The following is a 25,969-nucleotide window of genomic DNA, read 5'->3' as shown; positions in this document are numbered from 1 at the left end:
AGTTTATTCATAGAAATTCATAAGAGTTAGGGATAAAAGAACCTCTAAAGTTACCTAATTCAACTTCTTTTTTTTTTATTAAAGCTTTTTATTTACAAGATATATGCATGGGTAATTTTTTAGCACTGATAATTGCAAAACCTTTTGTTCCAACTTTTCCCCTCCTTGACTCACCTTTTCACCCAGATGGCAGGTTGACTAATACATATTAAATATGTTAGAGTATAAGTTAAATACAATATATGTATATCTGTCCATACAGTTATTTTGCTGTACAAAAAAAATTGGACTTTGAAATAGTGTACAATTAGGCTGTGAAGGAAATAAAAAATGCAGATGGACAAACATAGAGGGATTGGGAATTCTATGTTGTGGTTCATAGTCAGCTCCCAGAGTTCTTTCGCTGGGTGTAGCTGGTTCAATTCATTACTGCTCCATTGGAATTGGTTTGGTTCATCTCATTGGTGAAGAGGGCCATGTCCATAAGAATTCATCATCATATAGTATTGTTGTAGAAGTATATAATGATCTCCTGGTCCTGCTCATTTCACTCAGCATCAGTTCATGTAAGTCTCTCCAGGACTTTCTGAAATTATCCTGCTGGATATTATTTCTTGCAGAACAATAATATTCCATAATATTTATATACATTTATTCAGCCATTCTCCAGTTAATGGTCATCCACTCAGTTTCCAGTTTCTGGCAACTACAAAGAGGGCTGCCACAAACATTCTTGCACATACAGGTTCCTTTCCCTTCTTTAAAATCTCTTTGGGTTATAAGCCCAGTAGTAACACTGCTGGATCAAAGGGTATGTACAGTTTGATAACTTTTTGAGCATAGTTCCAAATAATTCTCCAGATTGGCTGCATGTATTCACAATTCCATCAACAATGTATCAGTGTCCCAGTTTTTCCACATTCCCTCCAATATTCTGCATTATCCTTTCCTGTCATTCTAGCCAATCAGACAGGTGTATAGTGGTATTTCAGAGTTATCTTAATTTGCATTTCTCTGATTAATAATGACTTGGAGCATCTTTTCATATGGCAAAAAATAGTTTCAATTTCTTCTTCTGAGAATTGTCTGTTCATATCCTTTGACCATTTATCAACTGGAGAATGGCTTGATTTCTTATAAATTAGAGTCAATTCTCTATATATTTTGAAAATGAGCCCTTTTAACCTTTCCCAGTAAGATCAGGAGTGAAACAAGGTTGCCTACTATCACCATTACTATTCAATATAATATTAGAAATGCTAGCCTCGGCAATAAGAGCCGAGAAAGAGATTCAAGGAATTAGAGTAGGAAATGAGAAAATCAAACTATCACTCTTTGCAGATGACATGATGGTATACTTAGAGAATCCCAAAGACTCTGCTAAAAAGCTATTAGAAATAATTCAGAATTTTAGCAAAGTGGCAGGATACAAAATAAATCCACATAAATCCTCAGCATTTTTATATATCACCAACAAAATGCAACAGCAAGAGATACAAAGAGAAATTCCATTCCAAACAAATGTTGAGAGTATAAAGTATTTGGGAATTCATCTACCACAGAATAGTCAGGAATTATATGAGAAAAATTACGAAACACTTGCCACAAAAATAAAGTCAGATTTAAATGGAAAGACATTCAGTGCTCTTGGATAGGCCGAGGGAATATAAGAAAGATGACAATACTCCCCAAACTAATCTATTTATTTAGTGCTATACCAATCAGACTCCCAAGAAACTATTTTAATGACCTAGAAAAAATAACAACAAAATTCATATGGAAGAATAAAAGGTTGAGAATTGCAAGCGAACTAATGAAAAAAAAAAAGTCAGATGAAGGTGGTCTAAGTGTACCTGAACTAAAGCTATATTATATAGCAGCAGTCACCAAAACCATTTGGTATTGGCTAAGAAATAGACCAGTCGATCAGTGGAACAGATTAGATACAAAGGACAAAAAAGGGTACAACTATAGCAATCTAGTCTTTGACAAACCCAAAGATACCAACATTAGGGATAAAAATTCATTATTTGGAAAAAACTGTTGGGAAAACTGGAAATTAGTATGGCAGAAAATAGATATGGATCCACACTTAACACCATATACCAAGATAAGATCAAAATGAGTCCAAGACTTAGGCATAAAGAATGAGATAATAAATAGATTAGAGGAAGAGAGAATAGTCTACCTCTCAGACCTGTGGAGGAGGAAGGAATTTATGACCAGAGGAGAACTAGAGATCATTATCGATCAGAAAATAGAAGATTTTGATTACATCAAACTAAAAAGTTTCTGTACAAACAATACCAATGCAAACAAGATTAGAAGGGAAGTAACAAATTGGGAAAATATTTTTAAAGTTAAAGATTCTGACAAAGATCTCATTTCCAAAATATATAGAGAATGACACTAATTTATAAGAAATCAAACCATTCGGGGCGGAGCCAAGATGGCGGAGAAGAAACACACGACTCAGTGAACGTCCTCACTCCCTCACAACCAATTAGATAAATTAAGTCTCAAAATTAGCTCAGGACTGATAGATACCACAAGGACTGGAAGCACGACTTACCAGCTGAAGAGAATCTGAAGTTTCAACAGGAAAGGTCAGTTCTCAGGGGAGGAATAAGAAAGACCAGCACAGACGGTGGGGTAGGGGCGCACTGCGCCCATTGCGCTGGGAAGGGCTCTGGGATCAGAGAAGCCACTGAGGTGAAGGAATCTGGCACAGGCTGTTGGCTCTTCTCTGCTAATTGTTTGGCAGTTCAGAAGAGAAAGCCAAGATATTTTGGAACTCAAATTAGATTTTCCCCGATCCGGGGGGGTGACTCAGCTGACTCGGCACCAGGGGGTGTGGCCTCAGCTACCACCTGAGAATAGTTAAGAGATTGACAAGTGGGTGGATACGGCCAAAGGCAACACACACTGCCTAGCATAGCTGGAGGGAGTGGAACTCAGCTCCAGGAAGTCCCAGAGAAGCGGAACCTTTGAACTAGGGACCGCGGTTTCTGGCAGACACTTCCAGTTTGAGCGCAGGGGCTTCTCACGTCACCTGCTGCAGACATCCACTCCCCACCCGGACACATAGGCTGGGCTTCTTGCTGTCTTCACTATTCTACGCCCTCGAAGCACAGTAGTGCTAATCACCTCTGAGGCACCTCCAGGGAGGGGGTGGGGAACTCTCTCCCAGAGCTCTCTCTTAGCTCAGGCGCAGGAGCCGCTGCATCCATCCGGTCTGGGAGGAAGCTGGTAAAGAAGTAAATAATTTCCTACCCCAGGGACAGACCCCAAAAGATTTTTTTAAGTATGAGCAAAAAAGCTAGAAAAACTATAGATTCCTTCTATATAGAGAAAGAGCGGGTAACCAACCCCGAGGAAGTTGACAGCAGAGAATCAGCAGACAACAACCTAAAGGGGAACGATTCCTGCCCCCCATCACATAACTCTCTCCTAGAAGAAGCTCTAAAAAAATTGAGGGAGATGGAAGAAAAATGGGGCAAGGAAAGGGAAGTTATGATAGAGAATAACAACGTCCTGAAATTGGAGTTGGAAAAAATAAAGAATTCACAGGAGATGCAGGGAAACAAAATTAATGAATTAGAAAAGGTTAAAAAAACACAGGAAAGTAGGATTTCTGAATTGGAAAAGATAAAAAAGTCTCAAGAAAATAGAATTTCTGAATTGGAAAAAGAAAATAATTCTCAAAAAAAAAATTAGGGAAATGGAAAAAAATTCAATAGAGCAAAATAATTCATTTAAAAACGAAATTGGGCATTTACAAAAAGAACTAAAAACTGTGAAAGAAGAAAATAACTCCTTAAAAGTCAGGATGGAACAAATAGAAATGAATGATTCACAGAGAACCCAAGAATCAGTCAAACAAAACAAAAAAAAAATGAGAAGCTGGAGAACAACGTCAAATACTTACTGGGAAAATCTATAGACCTGGAAAATAGATCTAGGAGAGATAATCTGCGGATTATTGGACTTCCAGAAAACTATGACCAAAAAAAGAGCCTAGATTCTATTTTACAGGAAATTATCAAAGAGAACTGTCCAGAGATAATAGAAACAGAAGGGAAAGTAGATGTGGAAAGAATTCATCGAACTCCTTCTGAAATAGACCCTAAAAAAAGAACACCACGGAATATTGTGGCTAAGCTGCAGAATTACCACACAAAGGAGAAAATCCTGCAAGCAGCTAGAAAAAAACAATTTAAATACCAAGGTGCCACAATAAGGGTCACCCAAGATCTGGCTGCCTCCACATTAAAAGATAGAAGGGCCTGGAACCTGATATTCCGTAAGGCAAAAGATCAAGGACTGCAACCAAGAATGAACTACCCAGCTAAGTTTAGCATCTTTTTCCATGGAAGAAGATGGTCATTCAATGAAACAGAGGAATTCTATATGTTTCTAAGAAAAAAACCAGACTTAAACAAAAAATTTGATCTACATCCACAAGACTGAAGAGAAACAGAAAAAGGTACACAGAACCCTTGAGAACTGTAACTCTGTTGTGGGTATATAAAAAATACTCAAGGATAATTTGATTTTACTGATATAAAGAAAAAAAGGGGGGTGTAGTAAAGGGAAGGAGGTCGGTTCAGAAAAAGGGGAAGGAGTGATAAAAAGAGGGAAACTACATCCCAGGAAGAGACATAGAAAATACACCATATCTGAGGGAACTTAGTGAGGGGAGAATCATTGTGTGAATCTTACTCTCATCAGAAGAGGCTCAAAGAGTAAATAATTAACATATTTGTTTTTCAGAGAATTTTCTCTCACCTCATTAAAAGGGGGGAGAGGAAAAGGGGAAAGGAAAAGGAGAATAAGTGAAGGGACTTGGAGGGAGGGGGGAGGGATCCTAAAAAAAAAAAAAAAAAAAAAAAAAAAAGAGGGAGGGTTGCGCGTCACAAGGGGGGTCTGTAAATTAAATATCGGGGAGGGGGATCAGGGGGGTCAAGGGAAAAAAGTATAATCTGGGGATAATACGATGGCAGGAAATACAGAATTAGTAATTTTAACTGTAAATGTAAATGGGATGAACGATCCCATCAAACGGAGACGGATAGCAGATTGGATCAAAAAGCAGAACCCTACAATATGTTACCTACAGGAAACACACTTAAAGCAGGGAGATACATACAGAGTAAAGGTAAAAGGTTGGAACAGAGCCTATTATGCTTCAGGTAAAGCCAAAAAAGCAGGGGTAGCTATCCTTATCTCAGATCAAGCAAAAGCAGAAGTAGATCTCGTTAAAAAAGATAAGGAAGGAAACTATATCCTGCTGAAAGGTAGCATAAATAATGAAGCCATATCAATACTAAATATATATGCACCAAGTGGTATAGCATCTAACTTTCTAAAGGAAAAGTTAAGAGAACTGCAAGAAGAAATAGACAGTAAAACTATAATAGTGGGAGATCTCAACCTTGCACTCTCAGATTTAGACAAATCAAACCACAAAACAAACAAGAAAGAAGTTAAAAAAGTAAATAGAACATTAGAAAAACTAGGTATGATAGACCTTTGGAGAAAACTGAATGGCAATAGGAAGGAATATACTTTCTTCTCAGCAGTTCATGGATCCTATACAAAAATTGACCATATATTAGGACATAAAGATCTCAAAATTAAATGTAGGAAGGCAGAAATAATAAATGCCTTCTTCTCAGATCACAATGCAATAAAAGCTACATTCAGTAAACAGTTAGGGGTAAATAGACCAAAAAGTAATTGGAAACTGAATAATCTCATCTTAAAGAATGACTGGGTGAAAGAGCAAATTATAGAAACAATTAACAATTTCACCCAAGATAATGATAATGATGAGACATCATATCAAAATCTTTGGGATGCAGCTAAAGCAGTAATAAGGGGAAATTTTATATCTTTAGAGGCTTATTTGAAGAAAATTGAGAAAGAGAAGATTAACGAATTGGGCTTACAACTTAAAAGGCTAGAAAAAGACCAAATTATAAACCCCCAACCAAAAATTAAACTCGAAATACAAAAATTAAAAGGAGAAATCAATAAAATTGAAAGTAAAAAAACTATTGAATTAATAAATAAAACCAAGAGTTGGTTTTATGAAAAAGCCAATAAAATAGATAAACCTTTGGTAAATTTGATCAAAAAAAAGAAAGAGGAAAATCAAATTGATAGTCTTACAAATGAAAAGGAGGATCTTTCCACCAATGAAGAGGAAATTAGAGAAATAATAAGGAGTTACTTTGCCCAACTTTATGCCAATAAATTTGATAACTTAAGTGAAATGGATGACTTTCTCCAAAAATATAGGCTCCCTAGATTAACAGAGGAGGAGATAAATTGCTTAAATAGTCCCATTTCAGAAAAAGAAATAGAACAAGCTATTAATCAACTCCCCAGGAAAAAATCCCCAGGGCCAGATGGATTCACATGTGAATTCTACCAAACATTTAAAGAACAATTAGCCCCAATGTTATATAAATTATTTGAAAAAATAGGGGATGAAGGAGTCCTACCAAACTCCTTTTATGACACAGACATGGTACTGATACCTAAACCTGGTAGATCGAAAACTGAGAAAGAAAATTATAGACCAATCTCCTTAATGAATATTGATGCTAAAATCTTAAATAAGATATTAGCAAAAAGACTTCAGAAAATCATCTCCAAGATAATCCACTATGATCAAGTAGGATTTATTCCAGGAATGCAGGGCTGGTTTAATATTAGGAAAACTATTAATATAATTGACCATATTAATAATCAAATTAATAAGAACCATATGATCATCTCAATAGATGCAGAAAAAGCATTTGACAAAATCCAACATCCATTCCTACTAAAAACTCTTGAGAGTATAGGAATAAATGGATTATTCCTTAGAATAATCAGGAGTATATATTTAAGACCGTCAGTAAGCATAATATGCAATAGAAATAAACTGCAACCTTTCCCAGTAAGATCAGGAGTGAAACAAGGTTGCCCACTATCACCATTACTATTCAATATAGTACTAGAAACGCTAGCCTCGGCAATAAGAGCTGAGAAAGAGATTCAAGGAATTAGAGTAGGAAATGAGGAAATTAAACTATCACTTTTTGCAGATGACATGATGGTATACTTAGAGAACCCCAAAGACTCTGCTAAAAAGCTACTAGAAATAATTCAAAATTTCAGCAAAGTGGCAGGATACAAAATAAATCCACATAAATCCTCGGCATTTTTATATATCACTAACAAAATGCAACAGCAAGAGATACAAAGAGAAATTCCATTCCAAACAAATGTTGAGAGTATAAAATATTTGGGAATCCATCTACCAAAGAAAAGTCAGGAATTATATGAGAAAAATTACAAAACACTTGCCACAAAAATAAAATCAGATTTAAATATTTGGAAAGACATTCAGTGCTCTTGGATAGGCCGAGCGAATATAATAAAGATGACAATACTCCCCAAACTAATCTATTTATTTAGTGCTATACCAATCAGACTCCCAAGAAACTATTTTAATGACCTAGAAAAAATAACAACAAAATTCATATGGAAGAATAAAAGGCCAAGAATTGCAAGGGAACTAATGAAAAAAAACTCAGAGGAAGGTGGTCTAAGTGTACCTGATCTAAAGCTATATTATATAGCAGCAGTCACCAAAACCATTTGGTATTGGCTAAGAAATAGACCGGTAGATCAGTGGAACAGATTAGATACAAAGGACAAAAACGGGTACATCTATAGCAATCTAATCTTTGACAAACCCAAAGATTCCAACATTAGGGATAAAAATTCATTATTTGGAAAAAACTGTTGGGAAAACTGGAAATTAGTATGGCAGAAATTAGATATGGATCCACACTTAACACCATATACCAAGATAAGATCAAAATGGGTCCATGATTTAGGCATAAAGAGGGAGATAATAAATAGATTAGAGGAACAGAGGATAATCTACCTCTCAGACTTGTGGAGGAGGAAGGAATTTATGACCAGAGGAGAACTAGAGATCATTATTGATCACAAAATAGAAGATTTTGATTACATCAAACTAAAAAGTTTCTGTACAAATAATACTAATGCAAACAAGATTAGAAGGGAAGTAACAAATTGGGAAAATATTTTTAAAAACAAAGGTTCTGACAAAGGTCTCATTTCCAAAATATATAGAGAACTGACCATAATTTATAAGAAACCGAACCATTCTCCAATTGATAAATGGTCAAAGGATATGAACAGACAATTCTCAAAGGAAGAAATTGAAACTATATCCACTCACATGAAAGAGTGTTCCAAATCACTACTGATCAGAGAAATGCAAATTAAGACCACTCTGAGATACCACTACACACCTGTCAGATTGGCTAAGATGACAGGAACAAATAATGACAAATGTTGGAGGGGATGTGGGGAAATTGGGACACTAATACATTGCTGGTGGAGTTGTGAAAGAATCCAGCCATTCTGGAGAGCAATCTGGAATTATGCCCAAAAAGTTATCAAACTGTGCATACCCTTTGACCCAGCAGCGCTACTACTGGGATTATATCCCAAAGAAATACTAAAGAGCAGAAAGAGACATATATGTGCCAAAATGTTTGTGGCAGCTCTTTTTGTTGTAGCTAGAAACTGGAAGATGAATGGATGTCCATCAGTTGGAGAATGGTTGGGTAAATTGTGGTATATGAAGGTTATGGAATATTATTGCTTGGTAAGAAATGACCAGCAGGAGGAATATAGAGAGGCCTGGAGAGACTTAAATCAACTGATGCTGAGTGAAATGAGCAGAACCAGAAGATCACTGTACACTTCAACAACAATACTGTATGAGGATGTATTCTGATGGAAGTGGAAATCTTCAACATAAAGAAGATCCAACTCACTTCCAGTTGATCAATGATGGACAGAGGTAGCTACACCCAGAGAAGAAACACTGGGAGGGGAATGAAAATTGTTAGCACTAATATCTGTCTGCCCAGGTTGCATGTACCTTCGGATTCTAATGTTTATTGTGCAACAAGAAAATGATATTCGCACACATGTATTGTACCTAGACTATATTGTAACACATGTAAAATGTATGGTATTGCCTGTCGTCGGGGGGAGGGAATAGAGGGAGGGGGGTGATTTGGAAAAATGAATACAAGGGATAATAATATAAAATATATATATATATATATATATATATATATATATATATATATATAAAACAACATATAGTAGGACATTCCTCATTTCTATACATGATTTAAATATATAAAACCAGTTTTAGCAATCAACAGTCACATCCCTAGAGTAGAAATGACAGTTATTTTGCTAATAGTGAAATACGTGGGGTTAAATAATTACTAATTGCTTTATTAAAAAAAAAGTAATGCATATAATATTCAGCTATGAAAAAGTATCAAACTTATATGAAATACTTATACTGATATGAGTTGGAATGTATGCAAATCATCAATAAAAATCTGTAGAGAAAAAAAAAAAAAAAAAAAGAAATCAAACCATTCTCCAATTGATAAATGGTCAAAGGATATGAACAGACAATTCTCAGATGATGAAATTGAAACTATATCCACTCATATGAAAAAGTGTTCCAAATCACTACTGATCAGAGAAATGCAAATTAAGACAACTCTGAGATACCACTACACACCTGTCAGACTGGCTAAGATGACAGGAACAAGTAATGATGAATGTTGGAGGGGATGTGGGAAAACTGGGACACTAATACATTGTTGGTGCAGTTGTGAAAAAATCCAGCCATTCTGGAGAGCAATTTGGAACTATGCCCAAAAAGTTATCAAACTGTGCATACCCTTTGATCCAGCATTGCTGCTATTGGGCTTATATCCCAAAGAAATACTGAGAAGGGGAAAGGGACCTGTATGTGCCAAAATGTTTGTGGCAGCCTTTTTTTGTAGTAGCTAGAAACTGGAAGATGAATGGATGCCCATCAATTGGAGAATGGTTGGGTAAATTATGGTATATGAATGTTATGGAATATTATTGCTCTGTAAGAAATGACCAGCAGAAGGAATACAGAAAGGCTTGGTGAGACTTACATGAACTGATGCTGAGTGAAATGAGCAGAACCAGAAGATCGCTGTACACTTCATTGTTGTATGAAGATGTATTCTGATGGAAGTGGATATCTTCAACATAAAGATCCAACTCACTTGCAGTATGGACAGAAACAGCTACACACAGAGAAGGAACCCTGGGAAGTGAATGTAAATTGTTAGCACTACTGTCTATCTACCCAGGTTACTTATACCTTCGGAATCTAATACTTAATGTGCAACAAGAAAATGGTATTTACACACATATATTATATCTAGATTATATTGTTACATATGTAAAATGTATGGGATTGCATGTCATCAAGGGGAGGGAGTAGAGGGAGGAAGGGGATAATTTGGAAAAATGAATACAAGGGATAATATTATATATAAAAAAAGAATGTCTTGATTTACATTAAATAAAAAAGAAAAAAAAATGAGGCCTTTATCAGAAACTTTGACTGTAAAATTATTTTCCCAGTTTATTGCTTCCTTTCTAATCTTATCTGCATTAGTTTTGTTTGTACAAAAACTTTTCAATTTGATATAATCAAAATTTTCTATTTTGTGATCAATAATAATCTCTAGTTCCACTTTGGTCACAAATTCCTTCCTCCTCCACAGGTCTGAGAGGTAAACTATCCTATGTTCTTCTAATTTATTTATAATCTCATTCTTTATGTCTAGGTCATGAATTCATTTTCACCTTATCTTGGTGTACATTGTTAAGTATGAGTCAATGCCTACTTTTTGCCATACTAATTTCCAATTTTCCCAGAAATTTTTGTCAAACATTGCGTTCTTATCCCAAAAGCTGGGGTCTTTGGGTTTGTCAAACACTAGATTATTAAAGTTATTGACTATTTTGTCCTTTGAATCTACCCTATTCCACTGATCAACTAGTCTATTTCGTAGCCAATACCAAATAGTTTTGGCAACCACTGCTTTATAACATAATTTTAGATCTGGTACAGCAAGGCCACATTTATTTGATTTTTTTCCCATTAATTCCCTTGAAATTGTTGATGTTTTATTTTTCCATATGACCTTTGTTATTACTATTTCTAGGTCATTAAAATATTTTTTTGAGAGTCTGATTGGTATAGCGCTAAATAAATAGATTAGTTTAGGTAGTATTGTCATCTTTATTATATTTGCTCAACCTATCCAAGAGCATTTAATATTTTTTGAATTGGTTAGATCAGACTGCATTTGTGTGGACAGTGTTTTGTAGTTTTGCTCATATAGTTCCTGATTTTCCCTTGGCAGATAGATTCCTAAATATTTTATATTATTGGTAGTTACTTTAAATGGAATTTCTTTTTGTAACTCTGTTGGATTTTGTTAGTGATATATGAGAATGCTGATGACTTATGTGGGTTTGTTTTGTATCCTGCAATTTTGCTAAACGTGTAGATTATTTATAATAGCTTTTTACTAAAATCTCTGGCATTCTCTAAGTATCATCAGCAAAAACTGATAATTTGGCTTCTTCATTACCTACTTTAATTCCTTTAATCTCTTTCTCAACTCTTATTGCTGAAGATAGCATTTCTAATAAATTATTGAATAGTAGTGGTGATAGTGGGCAACCTTCTTTCACTCCTGATGTTACTGGGAATGGTTCCATTTTATCCCTATTACATATAATGCTTACTGATGGTTTTAAATAGATGCTACTGATTACTTTAAGGAAACTCCATTTATTCCTACACTCACAAGTCTTTTTAATAGGAATGGATGTTGAATTTTATACAATGCTTTTTCTGTATCTATTGAGATGATCATTTTTTTGTTAATTTTGTTATTAATATGGTTAATTATATTAATAGTTTTCCTAATATTAAACCAGCCCTGCATTCCTGGTGTAAATCTAAATCCTACTTGATGATTGTGTATTATCCTGGGGATGATTTTCTATAGTCTTTTTGCTAATATATTACTTAAGATTTTAGCATCAATATTCATTAGAGAGATTGGTCAATAATTTTCTTTCTTTGTTTTCAACCTACCTGGTTTAGGTATCAGTACCATGTCTGTATCATAAAGGGAATTTGGTAGGACTCCTACATTCTCTATTTTCATTGATCTTCTCTCTATATATTTTATTCATTAAACCTCTAAAGTTATAAAATTTCCCCTTATTATCACTTTGGGTGCATCCCACAAATTTTGGTATGATGTCTCATCATTGTCATTATCTTAAGTGAAATTTATTTTTTTCTTTTTTTTAAGTTAAATTATTGTGTCTATAATTTGCTGTTTCACCCAATCATTCTTTAAGATGACATTATTTAATTTCCAATTACTTTTTGGTCTATTTACTTCTTTTTGTTGAATACAAATTTTACTGCATTGTGATCTGAAAAGAAAGTATTTATTATTTCTGCCTTCCTGCATTTAATTTTGAAGTCTTTATGTCCTAGAATATGGTCAATTTTTATATAGGTTCCATGAACTGCTGAGAAGAAAGTATACTCCTTTCTGTCACCATTCAGTTTTCTCCCAAGATCTATCATACCTACATTTTCTAATATCCTATTTACTTCTTTAACTTCTTTCTTATTTGTTTTGTGGTTTGATTTATCTAATTCTGAGAGTGCAAGGTAGAGGTATCCCTCTATTTTAGCTTTGCTATCTATTTCTTCTTGCAACTCTCTTAACTTCTCTTTTAGCAAATTATATGCTATACTTTAGTATTGATATTGCTTCATTGTCTATGCTACTCTTTAGCAAGATATAGTTTCCTTCCTTATCTATTAATTAGATCAATTTTTGCTTTTGCTTGATGTGAGATAAGGATAGCTACTCCTGCTTTTTTGACTTCACCTGAAGCACAATAGATTCTGCTCCAGGCTTTTACTTTTACTCTGTATGTATCTCCTAGCTTTAAATGTGTTTCCTGTAGACAACATATTGTAGGGTTCTGACTTTTGATCCGGTCTGCTATTCACCTCTGCTTTATGGGAAACGTCATCCCATTCACATTTACAGTTAAAATTACTAATTCTGTATTTCCTGCCATCTTATTATCCTTTTATTATGCTTTTCTTTTTCTTGCCCTCTCCTTACCCCCTTACTCAGTATTAAACTTATGGACACTACTTGTTTCACACAGTTCTCCCTATTTAGGATCCCTTCCTCCCACCTTTGAATCCCTTCCCCTTTCTTGTATCTTTCCCTTATTACTCTTTTCCTTTTCCCTTTTCCTCTCCCAATTTTTAATGGGGTAAGAGAAGTTTCTCTGTAAAACAAATATGTCAATTATTTTATCTTTGAACCAACTCTGATGAGAGTAAGATTCACACAATGTTCCTCCCTCTCTCTAAATTCCCTGAGATATGATAGATTTCCTTTGCCTCTTCATGGGATATAGTTTCCCTCTTTTTGTTTCCCCTTTTCCCTTTTTCTGACACTATCCCCTTTCCATTTCTACTTCACTTTTTTATGTTATATCAGTAAAATCAAATTATACATGTGGTCTTTATGTATATCCACAAGAGAAATACAGTTCTCAAAAGTTCTTTTTTCCTTTTTCTGCTTCCTTTGAATCCTATGGCTAGAGATCAACTTTTTTTTTGTTTAGATCTGGTTTTTTCCTTACAAAACAAATGGAATTCATCTGTTTCATTAAATGTCCATCTTCTTCCATGGAAGAAAATGCTTAGTTTAGCTGGGTAGTTTATTCTTGGCTACATTCCAAGTTCTTTTGCTTTTTGAAATATCAAATTCCAGGCCCTTTGACCCTTTAATATGGAAGCAGACAAATCTTGAATAATCCTTATTGTGGCACCTTGGTATTTGAATTTTTTTTTCTGGTTACTTGTAAATGTCTTTTCCTTAGTTTGATAGTTCTGAAATTTTGCCATCATATTCCCTGGGGTTTTTATATTAAGGTCTTTTTCAGAAGGTGTTCGATGATTTCTTTCAATGCCTATTTTACCTTCTGATTCTATTACATCTGGGGCAGTTTTCTTTGATGATTTGCTGTAAAATAGTATCTAGGCTCCTTTTTTCCATCATAATTTTCAGGAGGTCCAATGATGCTCAGATTACCTTTCCTAGATCTATTTTCCAGGTCTGTTGTTTTTCCAAGTAGATATATAACATTTTTTTTCTAGTTTTTCTTTTTTTTTTTTTTTTTTTTTTTTTTTTTTTTTTGGTTTTGCTTGACTGATTCTTGATGTCTCAAGGAATCATTCATTTCTATTTGTTCAGTTCTGATTTTTAATGAGTTATTTTCTTCATTAACTTTTTTTTTTTACTTCTTTTTGTATATATCCAATTGAGTTTTTAAATGAGTTGTTTTGCTCTATGGAATTTTTTTCCATTTCACAATTTTTTTTTACTGAGTTATTTTCTTTTTCCAATTCACAAATCCTGCTTTCCTGGCAGTTCTTTACCTTTTCCAATTCACATTTCAGAAAGTTGTTGCTTTCTTGCATAGCTCTCTTTCCTTTCCCCATTTTTCTTCTAGTTCTCTTTTAAAAATTTTTATAGTTTCTTCTAGGAGAGCCTTTTGTATTGGGAATCAGGTTATATCCCCCTTTGGGGTATTGTCTGGAGACTGTCTGCTATTAGTTTCCTCAGGGTTGAAAGCCTGCTCTCTTTTTGTATAGAAGCTGTCAACCTTTTGATTTTTTTACTCATTTTTTTAAAGCCTTTAGAGTCTTCCTTTAGGGTAAGGAGGTTACCAGCTTCCTCTGCAGAGCAGAGATAGCTATATGGACAGTAGTTGTCCTGTCAGTGGGCTACAAAGAGTGGCTGAGCTCCAAGAATGCTCTGTTAGAAACTCTATCCAGAAGTGATTAGGCCTGGGTATCACAGGCCAAGCTGCAGAAGTGCCCTGCCAGGAGCCCTGCTGTGAGGATTAGTGACTGCCTTGGAGCTAGAAGGTGAGTAGTGAAAGTATCTGTCCCCACAAAAGCCTGCTTTGAGTATTGGCAGTTGCTGTACCCCTCACAGCACCAGAAGTGTCTCTTGCCAGGGACTGTAGTAGAGCTGGGGAAATTCCACTGCCCCAGGCCAAGCCCCTACTGTGTAGATTACAGGCTTCCCTGGGCTATGCCCTCTGCCGTGCAGATTTGTGACTGCCCCAGGAAAACCCCTGCTGCAGAACGTCACTTCAGAGATGTGTTATGGTCTATGCTGAGTCACTTCCAATCCTTGGTGGGCACAGCCAGATCCTGTTAGGCTCTGGTGTCCTTCAGAGTCTCTTCTACCCTAGACTCTTAATTTTTCTGCTGATCCATTACTCTGCAACTAAAGCAAAGAGTATGGCAGAGAGTTCTCTGTAAACATTCCAACCACAGAGGCCACTCCTGCTCAGGTTCTATCCCTGCCTCTACTGGTCTGTTCTTGCCCTTCAGGACAAACCTTTTATGGCAATCTTACAGATTATCTTTGGCTGATAAATTGTTGTACTTCCAATCTTCATGAATTTTACCAGTCAAGCGCTATTTTTGAGGCTGATTGTAAAAATTGGTAATGAGTGTATGAGAGGAGCTTAGAAGGTAGCATGTGCCTTCTCTGCCATCTTGGCTCCACCCCCTAATCCAACTTCTTTATTTTACTTATTGATAATCAAAACTGAGAAATGGTTTGGTTAAGACCACACAGTAAGTAATCAACAAAACAAAAATAAGAACCTAGGGTATTAACTTATGTCTAATCAGGAGTATTACAAGGTGCTATGAAAAATAGACCTAACCAACCCTTTTTGTATTGGCTAGAAACTTGAAATTGAATGGATGCCTATCAATTGGAGAATGGCTGAATAAATTATGGTGTATGAATGTTATGGAATATTATTGTTCTATAAAAAATGACCAACAGGATGATTTTATAGAGATCTAGAGTGACTTACATGAACTGGTGCTATGTGAAATAAGCAGAATCAGTAGATCATTATACACAGCAACAAGACTATATGATGATTAATTCTGATAGACGTGGATCTCTTCAAAAATGAGATGATTCAAACCAGTTCCAACTGTTCAGTGATGAAGAGAGCCATCTACATTCAGAGAGAGGACTATGAGAACTGAGTGTGGATCACAACATAGTATTTTCACTCTTTTTGTTGATGTTTGCTTGCCTTTTATTTTCTTTCCCATTTTTTCCCTTCTTGATCTGATTCTTCTTGTGCAGCAAGATAACTGTATATATATATATATATATATATATATATATATATATATATATATATATATATATATATACATATGCATATATATATGCATATATATATATATATACACACACATATATTTGATTTAACATATATTTTGACATATTTAACATATATTGGACTACCTGACACCCAGAGGAGTGGGGGGGGGGAGGAGTGTAAAGGACTGAATCTCTGAGCAGATGCACTTGAATAGTCAAGCACTTGAGGCTAATTACCAATTGGACAATACTCTATTAAGGTATGCTTGGAGAATGGCCCTGCCCAACTATTATGTGCTGGCTCCATAGGTGGGTGTATACAGTGAATCAAAAGAGGAATCAGAGGGTGGAGTAAGACAAGCAGTAGTGACTTCTTAGCAGTGGAGAGAGAGAAAGGAGGTGAGGGGATTCCTATGTCAATATTCTCTCATTTTGACTAAGAATAAAGATCAAGGACTTTTGCTGATCCTGAATCTGGCTGATTCTAAGGTATCCAGGGTACTAACACAGTCATTACAGAGAAGGAAGGAAAAAGCTGGAACAGAAAGTTTTGCAAGGGCCAATGTTGAAAAATTACCTATACATATGTTTTGTAAATAAAAAGCTTTAATAAAAAAAAGAAGAAAAATAGACCTAACTAAAATAAAAGAGATGTCATCTTTAATAGTACAGCTAAAGAGAGTTTGCACTAGAGAATCAGTGTTGGATTTGTAGAGGGTGGATTTTGTTTCAAATACCAGCTCTACCAAATGCTATCAGTGCTTGAACCTCAATGGATATTTATTTGTAAAATGAGAGGGTTGGCCTAGATGATCCCTATGGTCCCTTCTAGCTCCAAAATCTGATCTTATACAACTTTCTATTTTTATATAGTAAAATATTGACTCTTTTCAACAACTAAGCTTTCTAATATATAACTCAAGCAGCCATCAAAGAAATTAATCCTCAAAAAACAAGCAGTTCATTATGGTAACTTGGAATATGATAAGAGTAAGCCTGAACTTAAAGCCTGACTACTTATTAATGGACTTCTACAGTTAGTTCACAAACTTTATTCACAGGTTGGAGTGTATCTCTTTACAAACTATAATTATACATTGTTTATGAGCTCAGTAAAATTTCTTCTATGGGATTCTTCAGAATGGAGGACCTTTACAATAACAGGGAGCAGCAAAGAAATAGGGGGATAGAAAAGAAGATAATGCTACTGGAAAATTGAGAAGACATAGTAATGCATAACATTTTTAAGCAACTTTTTCTGGTTTGGCTTGGACTGCCGCACATTGCCACCATCTTCCCTGTCTTTGTTTGTTTGTTTTAACTGAACACCAGTGGATGTACACATGCAACACAAGGAACATCCATTTGAAGAATAAAAAAAAAAGGGCAATACTACAGAGAATTCTTGGTTGTTTACAAACTCAACATTCAAATGTTTTCATCAAAAGCTTATTCTGGGCAGTAAATGAAGTAATCTTTTTGGAAAGTAATAGGATTTTATTCTCATGAGATTCCCCTACTGAGAGGTGGCCACTTCCTTAAATCAGTCAGTCAGGTATGATGTTACCTCGAGTCCCAACTGCTTGAAGCAAATAAATAATAAATGAAGATGGTATTTCAGTCTGAAACATCATCGCAGAGGTCAAGATCTCTCCTTTTTGTGAACTCTGTAAGATGTGTAGTGCGGGAACAAGAGCTAAAGGTTGAGAGCTTAACCATGAACTACACTTTGGCTTGTAAACTCAAAAGTGGCTACTAACCATGAACCAAACACATCACTGAAGTTCTTCTCGTTTTCTTCTTTTTCTTCTTTATTTTATTATTATTATTTTTTTCTTTAGATTTTATGGTCTAAGTTCTGCTTTCACTCCAGGAGAGTGGAGAGTCAAAAAACACTGGGAAGAAAAGTTAGCATTCTTTCTGAGCACAAACCTGCTGCTAAGCTGGTATTTTGTATTGATTTTTCCTGAAGCCTGTAATCTTGAAAGCTTGTAACAGAGGATGAGGTAAATATCATTTTATTTGCTCAAATAGGTTTAGATTAGATTGAGATGAAAAACTAGGGACAGGCCAAATTAGGACTGAAAGCAGCAATTACAGATTATTGTTTCCAGCAGTAACTAGAATAGGTTATTTCACTGATAAAAAGGCTTGTTGAAAGAAAGAATCAGTGATTTTCTTTTGCTTTTTTCTGAAGAAAAAGTGAAGACATAGGTAAAAGAGGAAAATATAAACTGAAATCTCAAATATGTTTTTCTAAATGCACAAGTAATCTTCTGAAACTGCTATGTATTCATATAGCTTTCTATGTTCTCACATATAACCTAATTTAGACAAAATCTGAACATGGATATTCTAGCAAAATTAAATAAATAATTTCATAATGCATTATACTAATGTATATTATAGATATCAGTATCAATATATGCACACATATATTGATATATGTGCTTGTTACATATATGTATATAAAAACACATTTGACTATATTTTCTAGTTTAAAAAAAACCAACAAAGTATGCATCTGAAACATAATCTTAAAATCAGGTCTAAAATTAATTCCTTCAATAAAATGGTTCCAGAAGGGGAAAAAAAAAAAAAAAAAAAAAAAAAAAAAAAAGAAGAGTATACCAAACTGTTCAAATGATACTGACAATAAGGCATGGGATTTAAAAGGCTTAACCATGTCTTATCTCCCAGTCTGTTTTATTTCTTCATCTTCTGAGCACTTCAAACATATGAGCTGTTATTCCATCTTTAGATCAGTAACTTTGAATTGTTCTACCTGTCATTCTGCAGTGACTAGCACGGCGAGATGTCATAGCATCTTTGTTTGCACTTTCATTCTTTCACATTAAATGGCAATCATCCAGTCCTTTTGATTTGTTTCTTTTATTTAGCCCTGAAATTTTTACACTAGAATCTCATTAAAGCTGAACTAGTGTACTCCTGTCAGAAAACTAATGGAAAAAAGTTTAAAAGTGAAATGTGTCCCCTAGATTGTCACTTACCAGAGGAGTTGCATCTATCAAGATTTTCTCTGAGTTTGCTGCTTTGATTTATACTTTATCAAGCCTGCTTGTTTCTTGTTTTCTCTTTTCTTTCTCATCTACAAAATGAGGAAAGCCCAGTGTTCGAATACACATGGAACTATGTTAATATAGATCAAAGAACAAATAAAAATCTGTGAGAAATATCTCACAACAATGCTCAGTTTTTTAAAATTCCATTGCTTTAAGCTGCTTATAAAACATACAAACCCACTGATGTTTCATATGTGAAGCCTTAACAGAATTGAAAATGTATTTGCTGGCTTACAATGAGAGCTAAAAGATCAAATGCCTCCAAACAGTCCCTGTCACAATGGACAATGCTACTTCTTACCAGACTCCCATTCTTCCTCACATAGTCAAATGATTTTTTTTTCTTTCCAACTCATATCTTAGGTTCTAGGTGAAGATAGAAATTTGGACTAACAGACCGGAATCTGAAGAGATGGGATTTTATAAATGACACAGAATCTGTTTATGCTTATGTCTGCCCCATTGGATTGGGAAGAAAAATCATCTGGGTCATAGTCATTTAAGCAAAGCTCCACAGACAATGACAAATCTATTCACTCAATAAAAATCTTTTTTTTTCCTCCTAAGCTGCCTGCTGAAAGATAAACAAAATAGATTATAGAAGGAGCTTGGTCTCTTTCAAAGCTTCAGAAAAGATGTGTTTTGAGCTTGGATGTAAAAGAACCCTAGTAAAATCAAGAACAATTAAAGAAAGGAATTGTCTGGGATGAGGAGTTGCAATGAGTTGGGATACTTCAGATTTGCTGACTGAGACCACACACTATACATACATACATATATATACATATATATATATACATATGTATATATATATACACATACATACATATATACATATGTGTATGTATATATATGTATGTATGTGTGTATATGTGTGTATGTATATATGTATGTGATATATACTTATATATATCACATACATATATATATATATATATTATGTACTATTGATGTACTTAGCTACTCATGAGATATTTAGCATTTTTGATACATTGACTAAATGTTAAATATATCTGGGATCTCTTCTAGTTTGGTGGAGATAGGGGATTTTGCTAAATTAACAAATCTTTATACTTTATTGGAGTGCTACCTTATAATGCTAATTATTATATTAATAACATCCTGGAGTAGAATGGAGATGCAACATGGCATAGTGTACAAAAACTAGCTTTAGATCAACAGGACCTGAGTTTCAGTCCTTTCTCTGAAAAAAAATGTTAGCCATGTGACCACAGGCATGTCATTTCACCTCTTGCTGGTTCCAACTTTTTAAACTACAACTTACAGAGGAATTGGCCTTATCCATTAATTAGTGGAAATTACTTACTGGGAATTCACCTCACAATATAGTTTGAGATGAATTTTTAAAATTTCTTCTTCTTTTAAGCATATTTCCAAATTTGTCATCTTGTGTAAAAAAAATCAAACCAAAGGGGGGGGGAAACACAAGAAAAAAAAGCAAACAAATAAAGTTGAAAATGTTATGATTTGGTCCATATTCATTCTTCATAGTTCTCTCTCTGGGATGCAGATGGCATTTTCCATTCCAAATCTATTGGAATTGTCTTGGGTCACCACATTGCTGAGAAGAGCTAAGTCCATCATACTTACTCTTCGAATAATTTTGCTGCTATTGTATACAATATTATTCTGGTTCTGTTCACTTCACTCAGCATCAGTTCATATTAGTCTTTCAAGGCTTTCCTGAAATCAGTCTGCTCATCATTTTTTATAGAACAACAATATTCCATTATATTAATATACCAAAACATATTCAGCTATTCCCCAATTGATGGCATCCACCCCCACTACCTTGCCACTACAAAAAGAACTACTATAACCATTTTTGCACATGTGGTTCCCTTCTCCTCTTTTATGTTTCCTTTGGCTACAAACCCAGTAGTGACACTGCTGGATCAAATGCTATACAGAGTTTATAGCCCCAAGGGTATAGTTCCAAATTGTTCTTCAGGATGGTTGAATCATTTCAAAAAACATTTGAATTTCTATCCTGCCTCAAATACTTACTATATATGTTACTTCTGGGCAAACCATTTCAACAGTATCTGAATTGGGGATAATAGCAATTCCTTATAAAAGGACATGAGGATCAAATGAGACAACATATGTAGTTTTGCAAATGTTAAAGAGCTAAATCAACTTGAACAAGTTGATCAGAGTGTTTCTACATGTGACAAAAAAAAAAAAAAAGCCAATTTAAACATGAAAACTGTGGCTGAGCTATACAATCTAGGCTATATATAAGATGTCCCAAAAAACCTTAATGCAGTTTTAAGTGTAATATAACTTAAATACAATAAAGTATTTAAATAAAATGTTTAAGCTTTAAGTAGCCTAAAACTGTACTGACTTTTAAGATACTTTATATTTTCAAATAATTTTTATGTTCCTAAATAATTGAGTTGTGTTTTTATGTCCATTAATATAATTTTCAAAACTGTTTCTACTGTTTATCAACACAATTAGGAGCAGAGCCAAGATGGGAGCTAAAATTTAACTCCCTGGGTTTAGGTTTCTTCCACTAAGTTATGCTGCTGTTCCTCTAGAAAATAACACTGGGCCACCTGTAGTTGCCTAGGTGATCTTTGTATTCTTAGGACCCCGACCAAAATGAAAGAAAACCAGCAATCTGTTCTCAGGGAAAAAAAAAATCCCTTGAAGAAAATGCATGGCTACCAAATACCTATTCTGATGAGATTTTGTAGAAATCAAGTGAGTCCTGCCGTGGACTTCTTAAAACTGGAGAAAATACATTTTTATTTGAATTCAAAACAACAACAACGACAAATATTACACACACAAACAAATTGGTTTTCTGGGGGCCTGGTTGGTTTTGAGTGCCTCTGCAGGTGCCTGCGGCTGGCTCTGTATATTAAACAAAAAGAAATACACTAACAAAAGCAGCAGGTGAATAATATAAACAGAGCAGGCGAATGCTGCGCCAACTTTCCCAAACAAATCTTCCAATACACCATAGTGATTATTTGCAATATTCCTGTTGTTCTTGACACAGCTTGCTTCCTCCAAATGAGTGTACATCACTGAGGTGTCTGAAGAAGAGACTTGGGGTACTTAGAACTAGGCAGAAATATGGCGTTGAAATATGAGGACAGAAAACACTATAGTTCAATGTGTCAAAATATCAGTTGAAGGTGATGGATCCAATATGATAAAGAAATAATAGAATGAAAAGCCTCAAAAATCTTTTTGGGGTGCTAGAATATTGCAGAGTTGTTTATTCAATTATAAATGAGTCTTTAGGAAAGAACCTAGTGGGATAAAATTTAATTTTCTTAGAATCATCACTTTAGGGCTAGAATTATCTTTGAAACCATCTGGGACCAAAGGAGTGAAGCTAGAAGGAACCTCAGAGGCCAAATGGTCTAACTCCCACATTTTACAGATGAAGAAACTCAGTCAAAAAGAATTAAAACAATTTCCCCGAACTCACACAGATAGTAATGACTTGAATCCAGGTTTTCTAATTTGAAAGACCTCCATTGCACTACACTACCTTTTCATTGCAATGATTTTTAAAAAAATTTCCTCTGTTTCATTTCTTGACCAATTTCATGGAAATAGGCAAGAGATTAAAATAAATTTGATCATGTCAATGGCCAATGGCCAATGATTCTGATGTGAAAAAAAAAATCTATGACTCCATGGTTAGGATGCCAATTATTTGGAAATATGTGGATCAGAGCTGATAGACCTATGGCTTTTGTCTGAAACTATAGATTATTCCTATAGATGTAAATAAAAAATTGAAATTAAATGTGATAGTTTATGAACGATTTCAGTTCCAAATGAAAGCTTGTGATAAGCTTAAAATGCATTTTACCTTTGCCTCAGAGGAAGCTGATTTTACTGCATTTTAAAATGCAGTGAACTAATGAACATTTTCTCAGTAGGCATTTTCTATGTGGGAAAAAGCCTTATGAAACCACAAAATGTGAGAACATTTTGTTAAAAACTACAACCCAAACTGACAAATAAATTTATGATTTTCTTGAATGATTGTTAGATAAAAATTGATTCCTTTCTCAAATGTATTAGTATCATATTGAAGCTGATTCTTTTCTTTAAACTGAGGTGAATAGCATCTCATGTGAACTTATTTTCATAGCGTTGCTTTTTATCTCCCTCCCCTAGAAGAAGCACACACTGAATTATATAGCATACACATCAAGTGGGAAGTAGAATTACAGAAAGGGTAAAAGTTTCTAGGGTAGAAAGAATACTATAGCAAATCACAATATGGTTCCAGATCAGGAAGGAAAAGATCTCAAAGACCACTGAATCCAACTTTTTCACTTTATTTGTAGGTGAGCAGACAGGCTCAGTGAGATTAAATGAACTTTCCAAGTTTACACAGATCATAAGCAGGACTTGAATTTGTGTCATCTGACTATAGAGATTGTTGTTTATAGTCTAGCAAAAGGCTTAAAAACTTTTAAGGCTTAAACCTTAAAGTATTATTACTTACAATGAAGGCAAAAATTCTTACTTTCTGAATTCTTCATTCTAGTTACAGAGGAAAACTACATTTATTATAATAGCTTTACAAGATAAGGTCCACATATGCTCAGAATCTCTGAGCTGAAAGGACTTCAGAGATTATCTAATCCAAATCCATAAAGAAATTGACATCTTCCTAGGTTAAGTGATTTTTCTCACAAATGTATTTTGTAGAATAAATGGAAGTAGAAGCCAGGTTGTCTGATACTTTAGACAGTGGCTTTCTATTATGTCCAGGTTCTATGTATTAACAAATTTTAAGGTCTTTCTCAGAAAAATAAGTTGTGTGACCATGTAGAGAGCATGAGGAATAATATATGAATAGTCAGAGTGTTTCATTGGAATTTTTGAGATATCTAAAGAAAGAGGAAGGCTTCCTGGTAGGATAGACCTCTTGCAGGGAACTTTTGGGATCTCACAGGATTCTGGGTGTAGAAGGCAGGATGGTTAGCCTATGATATGCATTGTTGAAAGGAACATCCAAGTCAATGAGGTCACACATTTATTCTATTATTGAAAGTTCAGGAAGAAAAAAAAAATCCAAATTAATTTTAGATAAGGGTTTCAAGAATTCATGGCCCTGCACTGGACCCTTTTATCTTTTTTTTACATTCTCTTTCTTGGTAATCTTATCAGTTCATAAAGTTTCAATGATCATATAATGTCTCTCATATCTTTATTATCTTGTCCTGTTGTATTTATCTCCCAATCTCCAAACCACATCATGAATTGCCTAATGGACATTATCTTGGTTGCTCAATAGAGTCTCTACATCAACATGTCAGAATTAACCTTTCATTGTCATCATCCCTCCAAACTTGTGATATTCTTAATTTATTCATGACAATTCATTTCCTGTTTTTCTGCTTTTGCATAGGCTATGTATCAGGTTGGAATGATCTCCCACTTTACCTTCCCATCAAAAAAAAAATCTTAGTTTTTTTTTAAATGTCACATCTTTCTAGATATCTCCCCTTATTCTTTCAGAATTACTTTTTCTTCTTCCAGAAAGTTATTTTGCATTTATTTTGCATATATTTTGTATTTACATGTATCTCTAAATGCTATTCCCCCCCCCCCTTCTCAAGAGAATTTAAGTTCCTTGTTGTCAAAAGTTCTTTTTTTTTTTTTTTTTCTCTTGGCTTGGTATTCTTAGTTAGTATAGTGCCCAAAATATAATAGATATTTAGTAAATGCTTGCTGAATTAATGAATCATTGTTATAAGACCCAATCTCAAAATTAGATACAGATTCAATGGGAATTTGATTTTGATTAAGCCCTTGAGAGATTTGAGTGGACGAATATTTCTGAAGGCCTCCACAAGAAGAGCTTGCAAAGGTTTGAGTTACAGCTTTTACCTATTTAACATGCAAATAACATCATAGGGGAAGCCATCACAAATAGTAACCTCATAATCTCAGAAAAGTATTCTATCCTTTTAAGAAGCCTTTCTAAGAAATCTAAATTTAAATGAGATAAATAACTGGTATATCAACATTTGTTACTTTCTATCAGATCCATTTTATTTATCAATTCATATTCATTCCTATTAATCAACATGAATTCTCCATTCTAGTTATTTGATATCTTTACACATCATGCAATCATTCCCTACTCAGTTCCTCTACTCTTATTTTTTTCCCTCCTAGAATTCTTTGTCTACTTCACCTCTACATGCTACAAATGATGACAAAATCTAACCCAAGAACTATTTTTTTTTCCATGAGGATTTCCTTAAATCAATCAATAGATAGATTAGACATACAGTATTCTCTTGGTTTGCCTCTTAATTTAATATTTGATTCTGTTGAGTTTTAATTTTCTCTAATTGTTTCATAGATTCTATTGGGATGAAAGTCCAAAGTCTGTTTCACCTCCAGAACTGTGAATGAGATTGCACCACAAATGAAACACTGGTACAGTAGAATTTATAAAGTTCAAAGAGTTTTCAATCTAGAGTCAGAAAGTATGTATTATTACCCAATTTTTGCCATGTACTACCTTGGGTAAAATGCTTTATTTTTATGTAGCCCTTTTTTTCTTCATTTGTAAAGTAATAATATCAGTCTAGATAATCTCTAAAGTCTTCCTGTCACCTCTAAATTCAATGATCCTAATATATTAAG

Source organism: Sminthopsis crassicaudata, chromosome 1 (assembly GCF_048593235.1).
Source record: "Sminthopsis crassicaudata isolate SCR6 chromosome 1, ASM4859323v1, whole genome shotgun sequence".
NCBI lineage: Eukaryota > Metazoa > Chordata > Mammalia > Dasyuromorphia > Dasyuridae > Sminthopsis > Sminthopsis crassicaudata.
The sequence above is the reverse complement of the archived record's forward strand: the minus strand, read 5'-3'. Positions refer to the sequence as shown.